This window comes from Macaca fascicularis, chromosome 10, assembly GCF_037993035.2.
Source record: "Macaca fascicularis isolate 582-1 chromosome 10, T2T-MFA8v1.1".
Classification (NCBI taxonomy): Eukaryota; Metazoa; Chordata; class Mammalia; order Primates; family Cercopithecidae; genus Macaca; species Macaca fascicularis.
Genome location: NC_088384.1, coordinates 35565971 through 35584588, shown reverse-complemented (window position 1 = coordinate 35584588; position 18618 = coordinate 35565971). Strand labels below are relative to the sequence as shown.

Below are 18618 nucleotides of genomic sequence, written 5' to 3'. Positions count from 1 at the left end.
GCTGCAGACTGCAGTTGCTTCTAATTGGCCATCTTGCATCACTCTAAACATTTCTTTTTCAGCCCAGTTCTTAATTCCTATAGTCCCTCGTTTATCACCAGTTTCTTGATAAAATAATCTGTCCACGTTCTCCAGTCATGGGATGATGACTCAGGCCGGGGGTCCAGGACATTTTCTGGGAAGCAGCTGAACTTGCAGCCCTGCCCTGTTGGGAACTGAGCTAACGCACCGCAGAGAGGCGCTGTCCTGTTGGGAACTGAGGTAACCCACCGCAGAGAGGCGCTGTCCTGTTGGGAACTGAGGTAACCCACGGCAGAGAGGCGCTGTCCTGTTGGGAACTGAGCTAACACACCGCAGAGGGGTACTGTCCTATTCGGAACTGAGCTAACACACCGCAGAGAGCTACTGTCCTGTTGGGAACTGAACTAACACACTGCAGAGAGCTACTCCTTCCACCTCTCAGCAACTGATGCCGGCCCTCGATAATTATACTTTTATTGAGATATAATAAGTATTGTAAATTACATAAAATTAAACAATGATCCTTTCAGCTGGCATTTCACAGTAAACAGCATTATATGTTTGAAATTAATTTAGTCATCCACAGAGCCTAAACCAGTATGCCCTCACTATAATTTAGGATCTCAACCTAAGAATACCCATTTTGGTTATAGCATCCCCATCTGTCTTCCCTATGGCAGACTATCAAAAAAGGCCACAATTCTTTATAATTCCTTTTATCAAGAATTCGAGTTTATTTTCTACTCCTTGAATCCAGACTGGTACTGTAATTTGCATTGTCCAGTAAAATAGGGTAGAAGTAATATATAATTTTGAGCCTGGGCCTTAAGAGGATTTGCACTGCTTTGTTGCCACTCCAGGGACTCTTGCCTCTGCCATCATGTGAACAGGACTGAAGTAGCCTACTGGAGAATGAGAGACCACCTGGGGCCATTCAGCCAAGTCAGGTTATTTTCTTTCCTTTCATTAAAAAAATCTGTTTCCTTCATTCTTTAAAAATATTTTTAATCGACACATAACACTTGTTCATATTTAGAAGGTAGAGAGGGATATCTCAATACCTATATACAACATGTAATGATAAAATCAGGATAATCAGCATATCTATCACCTCAAATATTTATCATTGTTTGTGTTGGGAACACTCAACATCCTCTCTATTTAAAAATATACAATAAATTATTGTTAACTGTACTCACCCTACAGCACTATAGAACACCAGAACTTAGTCCTATCTGTAAGCTTAAATCCGATATTTCTTTGTTGATTTTCTGTCTGGATGATCTGTCCCATGGTAAGAGTGGGGTGTTAAAGGCCCCAACTGTTACTGCATTGAAGTCTATCTTTCCCTTTAGATCTAATAATATTTGCCTTGTTTATCTGAATGCTCTAGTGTTGGGTACATATATATTTACAATTATTATATCTTATTGCTAAGTTGATCCCTTTATTATCAAATGACCTTCTTTGTCTCTTCATACAGTTTGACTTAAAGTCTGTTTTACCTGATAAGTATGGCTACCGCTACTCGCTTTTGGTTTCTGTTTGGCTGAAATAATTTCTTCTATCCCTTCGCTTTCAGTCTATATGAACCTTTACAGGTAAAGTTAGTTTATTGTAGGCAGTATACAGTTGGGTCTTTTTTTTTTAATTTTGGCAGCCAACTCTATATCTTTTAATCGGGAATTTGATCTGTTTATATTACATTCAAGGTTACTATTAATAGATGAGGCTTTATCCTGTCATTTTGTTCAATTTTTTTCTGGTTGTTTTGTATATCCTTTGTTCTTCCCCTATTTTTTTTTTTTTTTAATCTTTGTGGTTTGGTCATTTTCTGTAGTGATAAAGTTTGATTCCTTTCTCTTTCTCATGTGCATATCTGTGCTACCAGTGAGTTTTATACTTTCGTGTGTTTTCACAATGGTAATCATCCTCTTGCTTCCAGATGTAGAACCACCTTAAGCAGTACTTATAAGGCCAGTTTAGTGGTGATGAATTCCTTCAGTTTTTGCTTGTCTAGGAAATACTTTATTTCTCCCTCATTTCTAGGGGATAGCTCTGCTGGGTATAGTGTTCTTGGTTGACAGTTTTGTTTATTTTTTTCCTTCAGTACTTTGAATATATCATCCCATCTCATTGTCTACTGACCTGTAAAGTTTCCACTGGGAAATCTACTGTTAATCAAATGGAGATTCCCTTATATGTGACTTGATGCTTTTTTCTTGCTGTTTTTAATATTTCCTTTCTTTTTTGGATACAGTCTTGCTCTGTCACCCAGGCTGTAGTGCGGTGGTATGATCTTGGCCCACTGCAACCTCCACCTCCTGGGTTTAAGCAATTCTTGTGGTTCAGCCCCCCAAGTAACTGGAAGTACAGGTTCATGCCACCACACCCAGCTAATTTTTTTGTATTATTAGTGGAAATGGGGTTTCTTCATGTTGGTCATGCTCATCTTGAACTCCTGGCCTCAAGTGATCTACCCGCCTCAGCCTCCCAAAGTGCTGGGATTACAGGTGTGAGCCACCACACCTGACGAATATTCCCTCTTTTTGACTTTTGACAGTTTGACTATTATGCACCTCAGAGAAGAACTTTTTGGGTTGAATCTATTTGAGAACCTTTGAGCTTCCTAGATTTTGGCCATATCTCTCCCATGTCTGTTTTTAAACTTCTTGATTGCCTTTTTTTTTTTTTTTTTGAGATAGGGTCTCGCTCTGCCACCAAGGCTGGAGTGCAGTGGCACAATCTTGGCTCACTGCAACCTCCACCTCCTGGGTTCAAGCAATTCTCATGTCTCAGCCTCCCAAGTAGCTTGGATTGCAGGCATGCGCCACCAAACCCAACTAATTTTTTTATCTTTTAGAGACAGGATTTTGCCATGTTAATCAGGCTTGTCTTGAACTCCTGGCCTCAAGTGATGCACTGCCTTGGCCTCCCAAAGTGCTGGGATAACAGGTGTGAACCACTGCACCTGGACTCTTGATGGTATTTTTATTTTATTCCTTAAATTCTTCAGCTCCAAAATCTCTGTCTGGTTTTTAGTGACATATATATATCCTTGTTGAATTTCTCATAAGATCATAAATTGTTTTTCTAATTTCATTGATTTGTCTATCTGTATTCTCTGTATCTCATAGAGTTTCCTTAAGATCATTATTTTGAATTTCTTAGCCATTTGATATACTCTTAAAATTTAGGGTCTGTTCATGGGGAATTATTGTGTTTCTTTGGAGGTGTAATGTTTCCTTGCTTTTTATGTTTCTTGGGGCCCTAAATTGATTTTTGCACATCTACGGGAACAGTTGCCTCTTCCAATGTTAGAGAGCTTTCATAAAGAAATACTTTTTCCAATAGTTGTCCCCTATAGTGTTCATTGAGCAGGGTGCTTTGACTTTGGTTCTGGGTGGGTGCAGTAATATAGTCTTCATGCGACTTTTTTGGCTATAATCAGAATTCAGTGGTGTCTGTGAGTGCCTCAGTGGTCTGATGGTGAGTGTGGAGACAGTGGTATGGTTTTTCTTGGTGTGGGAGCCATCATTCAGATGAGTTCTCAGGCACTAAGCATATGCATGCTAAGTGTAGTGGCTTTGCTAGTTGTGGCATATTGCCACCAGCAGGGTGGGCACCAGGCAGGCCAGTCCTCAGTGCCTTAGAAGTGCATGCAGCATATGGTGGCTCTGCTGGTGAAGGGGGTGGAGCTGTTAGCAGCAGTGAGTGCCAGATGGGATGGGCCTTGGACCTTAGGGGGTGCATGTAGCATGTAGTGGTTCTGTCAGTTAAGGGTAACCAAGTCATTTTAGACTAGTCAGTCCTCAGATGACCCAGTAGCTGCCCATAGATACATGAATGAGCTTAGTTGAGACAGGAAATCCTTTCTGCAGTCACCTGAATTGGACAGTTAAGCCCATGCCAAATTCACAAACCATAGTATCATGAGCCAGATAAATAGTTGCTGTTATAAGCCAGTAAGTTTTGGGGTGGTTTGTAACCACTGGCACAATTGTAACTGGTATTAATCCATTATGATTTTTTTTTTTTTTACTTGAAAGAGTACATTTTTAAAAGAATACTGCCGTATCTGGGTCAATAATAAACTCATGACTACACAGCCTACATTCACTGAGAAATGAGTATTTGTCAGATAAAGGCCCTTTCCTCAATTAGATTTCTATAGAAAGACTGCCTTCCAGAAGATGGCAATGACATAGCGATAATACGTTCTGAAAACCAAAACCATCACTATTACAAACATTATTATAGATTTCCTATAACATACAAAACATAATTTATTCATGATCACACTCCATTTTCACAGAAAAAAAAAACTTTTAAGATTGAGGTTAACAGAAAAGAGCTAATACTCAGGATAATCAAATAACATATTAAATGATCCAACATAATGACAATTAAACTGGCATGGCGTTCTTAAGACTCCACTAGTACTAACCGTATGCCATGTACTTATGTTGGCCTCAGTATGAAGCTCTCCCTGTTCTTAGAATTTATTTCTTATCTTAAATACCAGAGAAAATCCAAGAGTTCTGGGCACCAGTGATGGTGGGAACTCCCAAGGTGCTTTGCAGCCCTCTGACTCAGAAAACCTGAGATCTACCAAGCACTGACCTCATTCTCTGGGGTTCTAGGATGCGAAGAGGTCTCTCTGGGATCCTTGAGACTCAGAATAACTACTAGAGCTTAATAAATTGAAACTCAAACGGAGTCGGCTGAAAATCCATTCAAGTTCCTATGCTGCAACCGAGTAGTCCTGAAATGAGAAGGCATGCAGATCTTCCATTGCCAGGGCTAAACCACAAATATGTCACACTATCACAGTGGCATATATCCTCATGAATAAAGAATATTTTGAATGAATGTGTCTTACATGAGGCAAAAAAAAAAAAAATACAATTACAAGAAAAAGTGAAGTAATACAAGTAAATCAACAGTTAAGTGTCACAAACCTGTAACATAAGTGAGGTCTAGGTCAAATCCATCCCTCGTGTATCGCCTTTTGTTTTCTGAAACCTGAGAGTTTAAAATCATCATTAGTTTGTGAAACATTCATCAACATAAAAATAAAAACATTATACAGTATAGATATCAACCCTTGCCAATGGGTCCCAAAACACAAAATATTTTTTCTGAATCATAAGCATGTTTTGCCACTTACCAGCCTTCTCATCAGCTTTTCAAGTTGTCTTTTTTGACGAATCAGATGAAAAATTCTTATCAGAATAACAAGTCGTAGAAGTCGAACTAAATGTGTTCATCTAACAATAAATTTAAAAGATCGATTTTTGCTTCAGAAACAGAATTTTATCAATATAAACTATGTCTAGAGCAGCAGTTGTTAACCAGAGGCAATTTTCCCTCCTCTCCCCAATTACCTACCTACCTTGGGAATATTTGGCAATGTCTGGAGGCATTTCGGTTTTCCCAACTGATGTGTGTGTGTGTGTGTGTGTGTGTATGTGTGTGTGTGTGTTACTTACATCTAGTGGATAGAGGCCAGGAATTTTGCTAAACAGCCTGCAGTTAATGTAACTGCTCACCACCCTCTCATGACAAAGATCTGGCCCAAAATGTCAGCAATGCTGAGGTTGAGAAATTCTGGTCTAGAGAAATAGTGATACAACAGGCTCTTCGCATTTGTTAATTTAATTTTGGGATTTAAGACTAGCATTTTCAATTTTTCCACATCAAAACAAATTGATTATTCTTGTTCATCTTTGTTATTCCCATGAGTAACAGAGGTTCACTACAGCTGCTAATGCACATCAGGCAGGCAACAGATTGAGATACTTCCAAAGTGTGCTAGCTGGTGTCTCTCCTACCATCAGAAACACTGAAGAAGAGAACTGATGGTCTGGACTAGTGCTTCTCTGATTTGGGCACACGTAAATAAGAGCCATCTGGAAAAGCTTGTTAAGCTGCAGATTGCTGGGTCCCAGAGATACTGATTCAGTGGGTCCAAGGTGGGGCCTAAAGTATTTTTCTTCTTGTATTTCTAGCAAGCTCTCAAGTGATGCTGAGGTTTCTAGTCAGAGGACCACATTGGCTAAGGTTATTTTCAAATAACTCCAAAAGCCTATCACTTAACATGCTTAGTTGGGGCCTGAGCTGTAGTCCAGGGAAGCTAGGATACAAAAAGAAATCAGCTATTTGACCCATGAACAAGCTTAGGAAGCCACCATCTACATCCCAGTATACATTTGCTCTTTCATTTTCCTCATTGTCACAATAAAAAAAGAAAAAAAAGTCACCAGGTCCTCATACACTCTTTAGTTTCCTAATCCTAACAGTTCTAACTTTGCCTAAGCTTTCTTTGTGTCTACCACAACTATACTGCAAAACTCTACCATTGTGTTGCCACACGTGTCATCTCCTAGTTTCTGTTCTGTTTGCTATTTTTTAGAAACTCATGATTGAAGTCACTCAAATTTTGCATATGCTCAAATAGATTCCCTCTTGGCTGTAGGAAAACTCCAGACAGAACATTATGTGTAAGGGATTTGTAGTTGAAGCACAGAGGGGAATTGTTTTTAATATAAAATTTTTTTTACATAGCAGATATTAAACTGATAAAAATATTATACTTGATCTTAGCCAAAAGGCCAAAAAAAAATGATACAAATGGGAATTTGATGAGAACTTCAAAATGTAGAGAAGTTAAAGTTAGTACAAGAGTAAAAAGGTCCTTCTTTGGGTACTCCATCTTCTTCATTCAATTAATGGTACTTAGTGTGGATGCTCTTCACTGGTCCCCAAATGTCACCATCTTTTAGTTTCAAAGTATGTGTGAATTTACCTAAACATTTCATTTTAAAGCAATGTATTTGGTATAGAATGAGAACATCTGAAGTTTAAAAGATTATATAGAAGGCTGGGCGCGGTGGCTCAAGCCTGTAATCCCAGCACGTTGGGAAGCCGAGACAGGCAGATCACGAGGTCAGAAGATCCAGACCATCCTGGCTAACACGGTGAAATCCCTTCTCCACCAAAAAATACAAAAAATTAGCCGGGCGAGGTGGCGGGCGCCTGTAGTCCCAGCTACTGGGGAGGCTGAGGCAGGAGAATGTTGTAAACCCGGGAGGCGGAGCTTGCAGTGAGCTGAGATCTGGCCACTGCACTCCAGCCTGGGCGACAGAGCGAGACTCTGTCTCAAAAAAAAAAAAGATTATATAGAATAAAAGCCACAGAAAATGTAAAATTAATGAAAAACTTTAAAACTTTAAGAGAGGTAAGCCTTACATTTCATACCTGGGAATATTCCTAAGAAACTTAATGTCAAAAAAAATGTAAATGACATCAATCAGCAGAGGAGTCACAATAATGGCAGTATCTAAAATGTTAAATAAGTCAGAAAAATACTGCTGTCTCCTGTAATATTAAAAAAAAAAGTTCATTCCCCCCTGCAAGAAGAGCTAGGAATATTTAAAGAACACAAACTATTGACTCATCCACATTAAGAATTCTACTTTCATTAATTATTTAAAATGTATTTTCTAGAGTAGACTAAGAGAAAAATATAACATTCATGGGATGTTTTCAAACAATAAAGTTATATTCATCATTTGACACATATATATGATTAAAGCACCAACATGGCAATTCAAGTAGTTAATATTTTTGATTGGCTCATAGTTTAGTCTCTCTACTTAGAATAAGAGTAGTTTATATATCATAGTTACAGTGTTCTAACATTTTGCATTTTTCTGTGTACCTACTATCACCAGTGAGTTTTATATCTTAAGGTTGTTACTTACTGCTTATTAATGTCCTTGTCTTTCTGACTGAAGTACTCCCTTTAGCATTTCTTCTAGTACAGGTCTGGTGTTGATGAAATCCCTCAGCTTTTGTTTATGTGGAAAAGTCTTTATTTCTCCCTCACTTTGAAAGATATTTTCACCGGATACACTGTTTCAGGGTAAATGTTTTTTTCCTTCAGCACTTTCAATATGTCATGCCACTCTCTCCTGGCCTGAAATGTTTCTACTGAAGAGTCTGCTGCCAGATATATTATAGCTCCATTGTATATTATTGGTTTCTTTTCTCTTGCTGCTTTTAAGATCCTTTCTTTATCCTTGATCTTTGGGACTGTGATTATTAAATTCCTTGAGGTCATCTTCGAGTTACATCTGCTTGGTGTTTTATAACTTCCTGGTACTTGGGTATTTGTATCTTTCTGTGGGTTTGGGAAGTTCTGTTACTATCCCTTTGAATAAACTTTCTACACTTCCCATCTCTTTAAGGCCAATACCACTTTGATTTGTCCTTTTGAGGCTATTTTCTTGATCCTGTAGGCATGTGTCATTGTTTTTTATTCTTTCCTTTGTCTGCTCTATGTATTTTGAAATAGCCTGTCTTCAAGCTCATTAATTCTGTCTTCTGCTTGATCAATTCTGCTATTAAAAGGCTCTAATGCATTCCTTGGTGTGCCAATTACATTTTTTAGCTCCAGAATTTCTGCTTGATTCTTTTAAATTATTTCAATCTCTTTGTTAAACTTATCTAAATAGAATTATGAATTCCTTCTCTGTGTTGTCTTGAATTTCTCTGAGTTTCCTCAACACAGCTATTTTGATTTCTTTGTCTAAAAGGTCACATATCTCTGTTTCTACAGGATTGGACCCTGGTGTCTTATTTAGTTCATTTGGTGTGGTCATGTTTTCCTGGATAATGTTGATGTGAGCAGATGTTCTTTGGTGTCTGGGCATTGAAGAGTTAGGTATTTATTGTAGTTTTCACTGTATATTGTAGTTTTCACTGTCAGAGCTTGTTTGTACCCATCTTTTTTGGGAAGGCTTTCCAGATATTTGAAAGAACTTGGATATTGTGATCTAAGCTGTATCTGCTTTAGGGGACACCCCAAGCCTCCTAAACTCTGTGGTTCTTGCAGACTCACAGTGGTACTGCCTTAATGGTCTTGGACAAGATCCAGGACAATTCTCTGTGTTACCAAAAAAAGACTCTTGTTCTCTTCCCTTACTTTCTCCCAAACAAACAGAGTCTCTCTCTCTCTGTTCTGAGGCACCTAAAGCTTGGGGTTGAGTGACACGAGCACCCCTGTGGCCACCACTACTGTGACTTCACTAGGTCAGACCTGAGGCCAGCACAGCACTGGGTCTTGCCCAAGACCTGCTGTAGCCACTCCTTAGCTATTGCATAAGTTTCCTGAAGGCCCTGGGGCTCTACAATCATCACATGGTAAAAACAGCCAGGCCTGTGTCCTTCCCTTCAGGATGGCAAGTTCTCCCAGCCTCTGGGTGGATCCAAAGGTGCTGCCTGGGAATCAGGGCCTAGATCAAAAACTTTTAAAGTCTACCTAGTGTTTTATTGTGCTATGGCTGAGCTGTCACTCAAACCACAAGATGCAGTCCCTCTCACTCTTTCCACCCCTCTCCAAAGGCAGAGGAGCATCAATCCATGGGCACCTCAAACACAGGCCATGGTGGGTACTGCCAGACTACCGCCAATGTTCTTATAAGGCCCAAAGGCTCTTAAGTCAGTTTGTGGTGAATGCTCCTGTTAATTATTTTAAAATGCTTCTTTTTTTGTTTTTTGTTTGTTTGTTTGGTTGGTTTTTTGAGATGGAGTCTTGCCCTGTCACCCAGGCTAGAGTGCAATGGTGTGATCTCAGCTCAGTGCAACTTCTGCCTCCCAGGCTCAAACGATTTTCCTGCCTCAGCCTCCCAAGCAGCTGGGATTACAGGCACCCACCACCACACCCAGCTAATTTTTCCATTTTTAGTAGAGACGGGGTTTCACCATGTTGGCCAGGATTGTCTTGAACTCCTGACCTTGGGGTCCTCCCACCTCAGCCTCCCACAGTGCTTCTTATAAAAGTACAAAACAGCATAATGCATTATAAAAATAATCAAACTTACCCTTCGACAAATACTCGAAGAAGAACATCCATGAGAAAAAATAAGGCAATAGCTAGAGAAATAGAACGATGCACCAAAGGAATATAAAGTTTGCTATCATTGAAAATTAGGTCGGCAAGGAGGAGAGTGACATGCAGTAAGACCAGGAAAACTCCAAATATTCTAAAATAAATAAATAAATAAATAAATAAATACAAAGATAAAGGGGCTTTTGTCCCTCTAGCTATACTGTATTTAGGCCACTGATCAGGTACCAAAATGTTATTATTTAGTATTAAGCCGCCCAGTGTCAGGAAAAACTGTAATGCCTTAGAATCTCAGAAAGTCACTGTTTTCACCCAATAGAAGCAGTTCTTAATAAACAAAATTCTCACCAAACCACTTCACAAGATATTATCATGCCCTTTTATAGTAGAAACATCAGACCAACACCTCAAGAGAGAAAAGTAAAACTGAATTAAAATCACCTGTGTCTGTTTGGAAACTCTTCTTAAAATTTGAGAATTTTATAAGAAATTTATACCAATTTCTCATAAAAAATAAACCCTCAATCTGGATAATTCTAAAGAATTTATTAATAAACACCAAATGAAAGCATGAGTAACATATGCTCATAAAAGACCAAGATTTTTCATCAGTGACATTTTCAACAAGTACATGATTCCATATTTATGGGTGCTTCTAGCATAGTGATGGGCACGTGAGTCTTGAACTCTAAAGTACCTCCTGCCACTTGCTGTTACATATTCTAAATACATTCTCCATAAATTGATTAGACTATTTGCCTAATCCATGAAGATGAATTAGTCTTCGAAGTACTTTTTTAAAAACTTGCAGCTCAAATTAAAATAGTATTAATTCAAAAGGAAACAATTATATTGCATAAATCTATATCATAGTATGAAATCTCACTCTTATGTAGAGAAGAGTCTAAGTAAATTATTTCCAGAATTAAAGAGTAAGTCTAGATGTATACGGTACTTAATAAAACACTTAACTTATAGAATTTTAACATTTAATTTTCATTAATGTTACTTTTGCAGATGGAAGAAAAACAATATTAATATGTTACTATTAATCTTAGGCAAAAGCCATTTATTTGCAAGTCTTAATGTCCAGCTTAAACCAGAATTCCATGATAAATTAGATTACATTAGAAGGGGCACATGGCTACTTAGCAACTGATGGAAGGTGGAAATGCTTTTTTGTTTTTTTATTTCAGTCTTTCTCATTGAAGTATTAAGTCATATATATATATATATATATATGTCATATATATATATGTCATATATATATGTCATATATATATGTCATATATATATATGTCATATATATATATGTCATATATATATATGACATATATATATATATATATATTTTTTTTTTTTTTTAAGATGGAGTATTGCTCTGTTGCCCAGCCGGCAGTGCAATGGTGCAATTTCAGCTCACTGCAACCTGTGCCTTCTAGGTTCAAGCGATTCTTCTGCCTCAGCCTCCTGAGTAGCTGGGATTACAGGCACCCGCCATTATGCTCAGTTAATTATTGTATTTTTAGTAGAGATGGGGTTTCACCATGTTAGCCAGGCTGGTCTTGAACTCCTGACTTCAGGTGATCTGCCCGCCTCAGCCTCCCAGAGTGCTGGGATTACAGGCGTGAGCCACCACGCCAAGCCAAGTCTCAAATATATTTAACACATGGTGTTTTCTATGTCCCACATACCCAAATGCAAAGGATGATACAATTGAATGCACAATTTTCTTAATCTTGCTGCTGCAAAAAGAAGTAAAAATAAAATTAATCAGATTTCTTCTAACATATATGGTAAATTTAACCAAAAAACAAAGGCCTTTATAAATACAATTTAAAAGAAAATTATTCAGAAGTTGTATAACAAAATGCTTTTTACTAATCGCTAAAATTTCATTCTTTCTGCTCCATGAGTATTTCACTTTGCTATCCAGAATATATGCGAATAAGACAGTAAACTTTGGATGTTTAGTAACATTTCCATTGCATGCAAAGCCCCAACCCCAACTTTATGGCAATACTAAACTTAAACTTGTGGTCATCTACTCAGGGAGTATAGCATGAAGACAGAAAAGGGTGGTAGAAGACAACCGTATTTTAGTGCCAGCCTGGGCAAGTCATCAAACTTTGGCCAGATCTCAGTTTCCACCACAATAAAATAAGGTATTTCAGGAATGAGCATAGGGAGTAAATGATGCTTTTGTCATCTCTTCAAACGAGACACCTAGTAAACAGACACATTAGCAAGAGTCACATTTGAGGTTGCAAATGAACTTCAGAGGTAAGACATTTTAGTAAGATATACTGCAAAGGAGAAACACCCGAAAGACTGGGCCCCTTCCATTAATCAAAGGAAGGAGAACCTGTTTGATGGAGCCTCCAATAATGCCTCATTTTACCTTATGGCTGGAGACAAGGTAGCTGATGAGGAACAATTGTTTTGTCCTACTGAAGCCTCGTGTGTTGGAGGCTCTTTAGAAGGAGAAGCCTCCAACACAGGAGGCTTCAGTAGAAGTCTTCAGAAAGTTTCTGTCATACTGAAGCCTCCAACACAAGACTTAAGTTCCACCCTGAGAACCATGAATCCTAAGACAATGCTCACAGCCTGTGCCTAAGACTGGAGAACAAAGAGGGCAGATACTGAGCAGAACTGGGGCACTGCCAAAATTGGCCTTTGACATGAACAGACATTTCTCAAAAGAAGACATACATGTGGCCAACAAGCATATGAAGAAAAGCTCAACATCACAGATTAGAGAAATGCACATTGAAACCACAATGAGATACCATTTCACACCAGTCAGAATGCCTATTACTAAAGAGTCAGAAAATAACAGATGCTGGCAAGGTTGCAGAGAAAAGGGAACACTTATACATTGTTGGTGGGAGTGTAAATTAGTTCAACCATCATAAAAAGCAGTATGGCAATACCTTGAAGAGCTAAAAGCAGAACTACTATTTGACTGAGCAATCCCATTACTGAGCATATACCCAGAGGAATATAAATCATTCTACTATAAAGATACATGCATATGAATGTTCACTGCAGCACTATTTACAATAGCAAAAACATGGAATCAACCTAGGTAACCATCAATGACAGACTGGATAAAGAAAATGTGGTACATATATACCATGGAATACTATGCAGCCATAATAAAAGAATGAGATCATGTCTTTTGTGGGAACATGGATGGAGCTGGAGGCTATTATCCTTAGCAAACCAGTGCAGAAACGGAAAACCAAATACTGAATGTCGTCACCTATCAGTGGTAGCTAAATCATAAGGACTTATGAACACAAAGAAAGAAACAGACACTGGGGTCTACTTACGTGGGGAGGGTAGGAGGAGAGGGAGGAGCAGAGAAGATAACTATTTGGGTACTGAGCTTAACACCTGGATGATGAAATAATATGTGGAAAAAAAAAACACCTCCCTAACATATGTTTACCTATGTTACAAACCTCTCATGTACCTCCAAACCTAAAATAAAAGTTAAAAAAAAAAAACTGGCCTTTGCTGAATGATATTAGGTTAACCTGAGATAAAGGAAATCCCCAATCCTTCTAATTTTCCCCTCTCCACCTGGACCCACCACCTCTGCCCAGGCTTGGAGAATTAAGGCTGATGTAGATGGAGAATCAATTGGCCAAAAGAGGTGAATTCTCTCCTCAAGTTGCCATTCTCTTACTATAAGACCCTCTGATCCCACACAGTCTACTGGATCTCTGGGTATCAAGGAAATATAAATCTGAACTCACTTGACAATGTCACCATACAGAACCAAGCCTGACAGATTACGAAGGCATGAAGGAGTGGCTTGGGTGGCTTTAGCCCCTTAATCTGTTTCAGCGTCCACTGAAACTATATCAAATAAATATAGAGTTGAGACTTTTTTGGTTTAAAAAAGTGTGCTATGTAAATGCAGTTTCAAGCAGTTATGTGCAGAGTTTGCAGGGAAATAACTATGACCCAATAAATCCATATCCAGGAAAAGTACTTTTCACACTTGGGAGCAATAGACAGACACTCCAACATGCAGCAACTCGAAGCATAGCCTCCATGTACCTTTCCTAAAAACAATTACTCAACGGGCTTGAGTCAGCTGAGCAATGAATCAAAATGAAGAACATAGAAATAAGGAAGATGACTTACTGAGAAAAGATGGTACATAATATAAACTCAGAATTAGGTAAGTCTAAATAATAATTGTTAATGTAGCATAAAAACGTAGCAGGTGAAAATGTAAATAAATGATTCTAAAAGTAAAGATAAATCATATAAAATCACGAATAATAGTATTGATTTGAATTTTTAGGCATTCTTACACTAGGATTCAAGGTGTGGAAGAAGATAGAAGTAAAGGCAGGTTGCATTTCTTATCTTTCACAGGTACAAGTCCAGTTTTATTCTCGATATTGATGGAGAAAAGTGATATAATTATATTCTCTATATGTTTAAATATAAACATTGATAGACTAGAAATGGGCTTCTGACTTGCATACGAATAAAAAATGCAGGAGATAAAAACAAATCAATAGCAAAAAATATAGACCAATTTAAAAAGAAAATATCAAAGTATTTTTAAAAAGAAAAAGATGATAAATAAAACCAAACATACCAGAAATCATAAATACAAACATATTACTCTCATATTGCATATTGAGAAATACTCTCAGATAACTTTGAAATTAAAGGCATTACATGCTACACATGAGAGACAAAAACTAAATTTAAATGATAATTTAAAAATAAAGAGTGGCCAGGCGCAGTGGCTCACATCTGTAATCCCAGCACTCTGGGCGGCCGAGGTGGGCAGATCGCGAGGTCGAGATTGAGACCATCCTAGCCAACATGGTGAAACTCCATCTCTACTAAAAATACAAAAAATTAGCTGGGCATGGTGGTGCGTGCCTGTAGTCCCAGCTACTCAGGAGGCTGAGGCAGGAGAATCTCTTGAACCCCGGAGGCAGAGGTTGCAGTGAGCTGAGATGGCGCCACTGCACTCCAGCCTGGTGACAGAGCAAGACTCTGGCTCAGAAGAAAAGAAAAAGAGAGAGAGAGAGAGACAGAAAAAGATATGCGATACTAAACCTTAAAACACTAAAAGTTCCAATATCAATATCAAAGTTGAATTAAAAGCACAAATATTAACTATGAACATGATTTATTTTTTATCAATAGAAGGTGGGAGATACATGACACTAACCAGACCATGTTTAATGAAGTGGGATTTGTACTGGAGGCAGGTGCTGTCTCTCCCACTGGACACATTTTTCTCTGGTACAGACTCTAGGGGAAGGGAGATGGCCGTGATGCAAAGCACTAAAAACACTGTAGTGACTCTGGTCTTCCTGCTCACTCTAGATCACTAAAACACGGTAAAGACAACACAGGGGGATGCCATTTTCATGCTGAGAAAACTATGAGTCACTTAGGAGAAAGGTAAATTTCTACACTTTATACCTTAAGACAAAGAAAATTCAGGGCAGATATTTTATACAAATGAAGAAAATACATTCAAAACAGAAATTTTGGTGAATACATTTAAAATCTTGGGGTAAGAAGGACTTTCTGAGAATAACATTAAAGACAAAATCACAAAGAAAAGTACAGATACATTTGATTAGATGAAGATTAAATACTTTATATAGTGAAAAGCAAGACAACATGGGAGAAATTACTTATATTACATAAAATAGAAAAAGGATCAATAGATTTAACTTTTCAGTCCAAAGACAGAAAAACACACCAATTTTAACTGGGCAAAAGTAGTTTGCAAATGATGAAATATTAACTTAGAAAGGGTAAATGAAGGTGTGTCAAAGAATGTGCATTAGAAAAAATATATTTACTGATATCAAAGAAATCAATGATGGTTAGTGCTAAGTGTGGGAAGGGAGAAATGTACACTTGCATCTTGATGTTAAAGCACATATCAATATCCATAGCGTCACAATCATTCCCTTTGACACAGAATTTCCACTTCTGAGAATTTATAACAAGCAAATAACCAACAATATACGGAGATTTAGCCTCAAATATATTCATTTTTTGTAACACTTAAAAACTTGTAAAAAAACTTAATTGTTCAGCAATATCTGACTATTAAATGAATTATAGCACATCTACACCATGAAATATTTCATGGTATATTACTTTGTAAATATAACAGTTTGTAAAACAACTGTTACAAATAATGTTGTAAGTGCACATGAATATATATTAACAAAAAATATAGTCATGATGTCATGAAGTAATAAGGTTATTTACAAAAGAATAATAATAAGTATGGTCTCATATCTGTAAACAAAAAAAGTATATGCTTAAAGAACTTAGAAGTGCATGCATCCAAGTTTAAGAAGGACTATACGTGGGTAGATTTGTTGATTGTATTTTCTGATTTTCCTTTAATGAACTCTTATGTTATTTTCAGTTTTTAGAATAAAACCTATTCACAAAGCTACAGAGTTTTCAAAGTATTTTTGTGTGTTATTTTAGTTTTATTACTAATTTTTTACAATACAATATCCAATACATAGATAGCATCATAACCAGTTTACATTTGAATAATCTGAAAGTTAAAAAGGTTTAGTGACTTGCTGAGTATCAGGTGAATGAATATATGATGTCAAAGCCAAGCACTGATTCCAGCTTTTACTATAAATCCAAGATCATCCCCCTGGTATGAAACACCAGCGTTTCTCACAGGGACTACTATATCTATTCCTATACTATATCTATGTAATGAGAATTTGTAATTTAAAAATAAAATAAAATGAAATCCTGCTTTATTTTGTTTGGAGTGGGGAAAGAAGGAAATGCTTGCCTTGCTTAATCTGTCTAATTTTGCTTCATCCCTGGGCAGCTCCATTACAGAAAACGTATAGATGATTTGCAGACACACAGTTTAATTCAGTGGCAAATTCAGGGTAATTTGAAGAACTATTTGTATTTGCCCCCTTTGTTTCCAATCTTTGTTTAGACAGACACCAACCACTTACAACCATGGTGAGTTAACTTCCTCTATGGCAGGACTTGGTCTCCAACATTGACACAAGCTGGCAAATGGTTATACAACTGGGCAAGAAAGAAGCAGAAGAAAAATTTCCTGAATATGTCTGCAGTTCAGACACAAGCCAGTTTAAGAATGTATTGTTTCATTACAGTGAGTACATGATAAAATGCCTTCAGGTCAGTGCAACAGGAAGTACTCTAGTGAGATTAGAAACAAATAAGAATAAAATCCCAATGAGCATAAAGAGGCCTTTTTTTTTTTTTTTTTTTTTTTTTTTGAGACGGAGTCTTGCTCTGTCGCCCAGGCTGGAGTGCAGTGGCCAGATCTCAGCTCACTGCAAGCTCCGAATAAAGAGGTCTTTAGTCAGCAAAACATGTTTGCTTTTGCTATCAATACCATTTGCTCATAGGCAAAATCTACAAAATTGGAAATCACACAATATCCGGTAAAAATGAGAAATGTTCACTAGTGATGAGTTAAGTAGCATTCTGCATTCCTGTGTTTTTTTTTTTTAAAGAAAACTTTTAATGGAATTAATTTCTTCTAAGAATACTTTTTACATTTTCAAGCTAGAAGAACATTTATTTCTGAATGGATGGAATTTATTTTTCAAAATAATACTTGTCTAATAATTCAACTGGAGTAAATACGGTGTATGCTCCCACCCATACATTTTGATATCTTTCCATAGTTTCCCTTTTTTCTTCTTGCCTCAGCATAAGCTCTGTTTAACTAAAGATAAGAGATCCATCAATGGCTCCCTCCTTTCAAACTTCAAACTGACTTACTCATATGAAGCAACACTTTCAGCATCTTCAACTTCAAACTTGGAAAGTCGTTCTAACATACTTTATCTACCAAAAAAAAAATGCAAAAATATATCATTAGATATTTGCTACACAAAATAGTGATGAAAAATATATTTGAATAACAAGAATCCCATGAATCTAAACGATATAGTAAACATGACTTAGCTCACTGGAAGACTTAATATTTAAGAAAGAAAATTACAATCATTAACCAGAAACTCTTTCTTCATGGATACTCCCAACACTGAATTTTGCATATTTTTGTCTTCTTTGCTCTATCTCTTTCTATATATATGTATATAAAGATATATAAAAGAATATGTATACAGATGTATAATATATAAATAATATGTGTATAGACATATCTCAAAGACATTGTGGGTTTCATTCCAGACCACTGCAATAAAGCAAAAACTGCATTAAGCAACTCACACAAATGTTTTGGTTTCCCTGTGCATATGAAAGTTATATTTACCCTACACTGTAGCCTGTTAAGTTTGCAATGGCATTATGTTAAAAAAATTATGCACATAACTTAATTAAAGACTACATTATTGGTTAAAAAATGCTAATGATAACCTGAGCCTTTAGCAAGTCCTAGTCTTTTTGCTGGTGGAGGGCATTGTTGCCTCCATGTTGATGGCTGCTGACTGATCAGAGTGGTGGTTGCCAATGGTTGGGGTGGCTGAGGCAATTTCTTAAAATAGGACAACAATGAAGTTTGCTGTAGCAAATGACTCTTCCTTTCACAAGTGAGAATTAAGTGGTGAAGCCATCAGGTCCTGGACTTTGTTGAAAGCCTTTTTATTACTGGTTCAATCTCATTACTTGTTTATGGTCTGTTCAGGTTTTCT

The 18618-nt window shown here is 37.2% G+C and overlaps 2 pseudogenes; both read right to left on the bottom strand.

The window, feature by feature from the left end:
- LOC102125700 (phosphatidylinositol 3,4,5-trisphosphate 3-phosphatase TPTE2-like) overlaps window positions 1-17802 on the bottom strand; it is a 347382-nt pseudogene extending 329580 nt beyond the window's left edge.
- LOC135965773 (U2 spliceosomal RNA) lies at window positions 6535-6647 on the bottom strand (annotated as a pseudogene).
- Window positions 17803-18618: the final 816 nt, after the last annotated feature.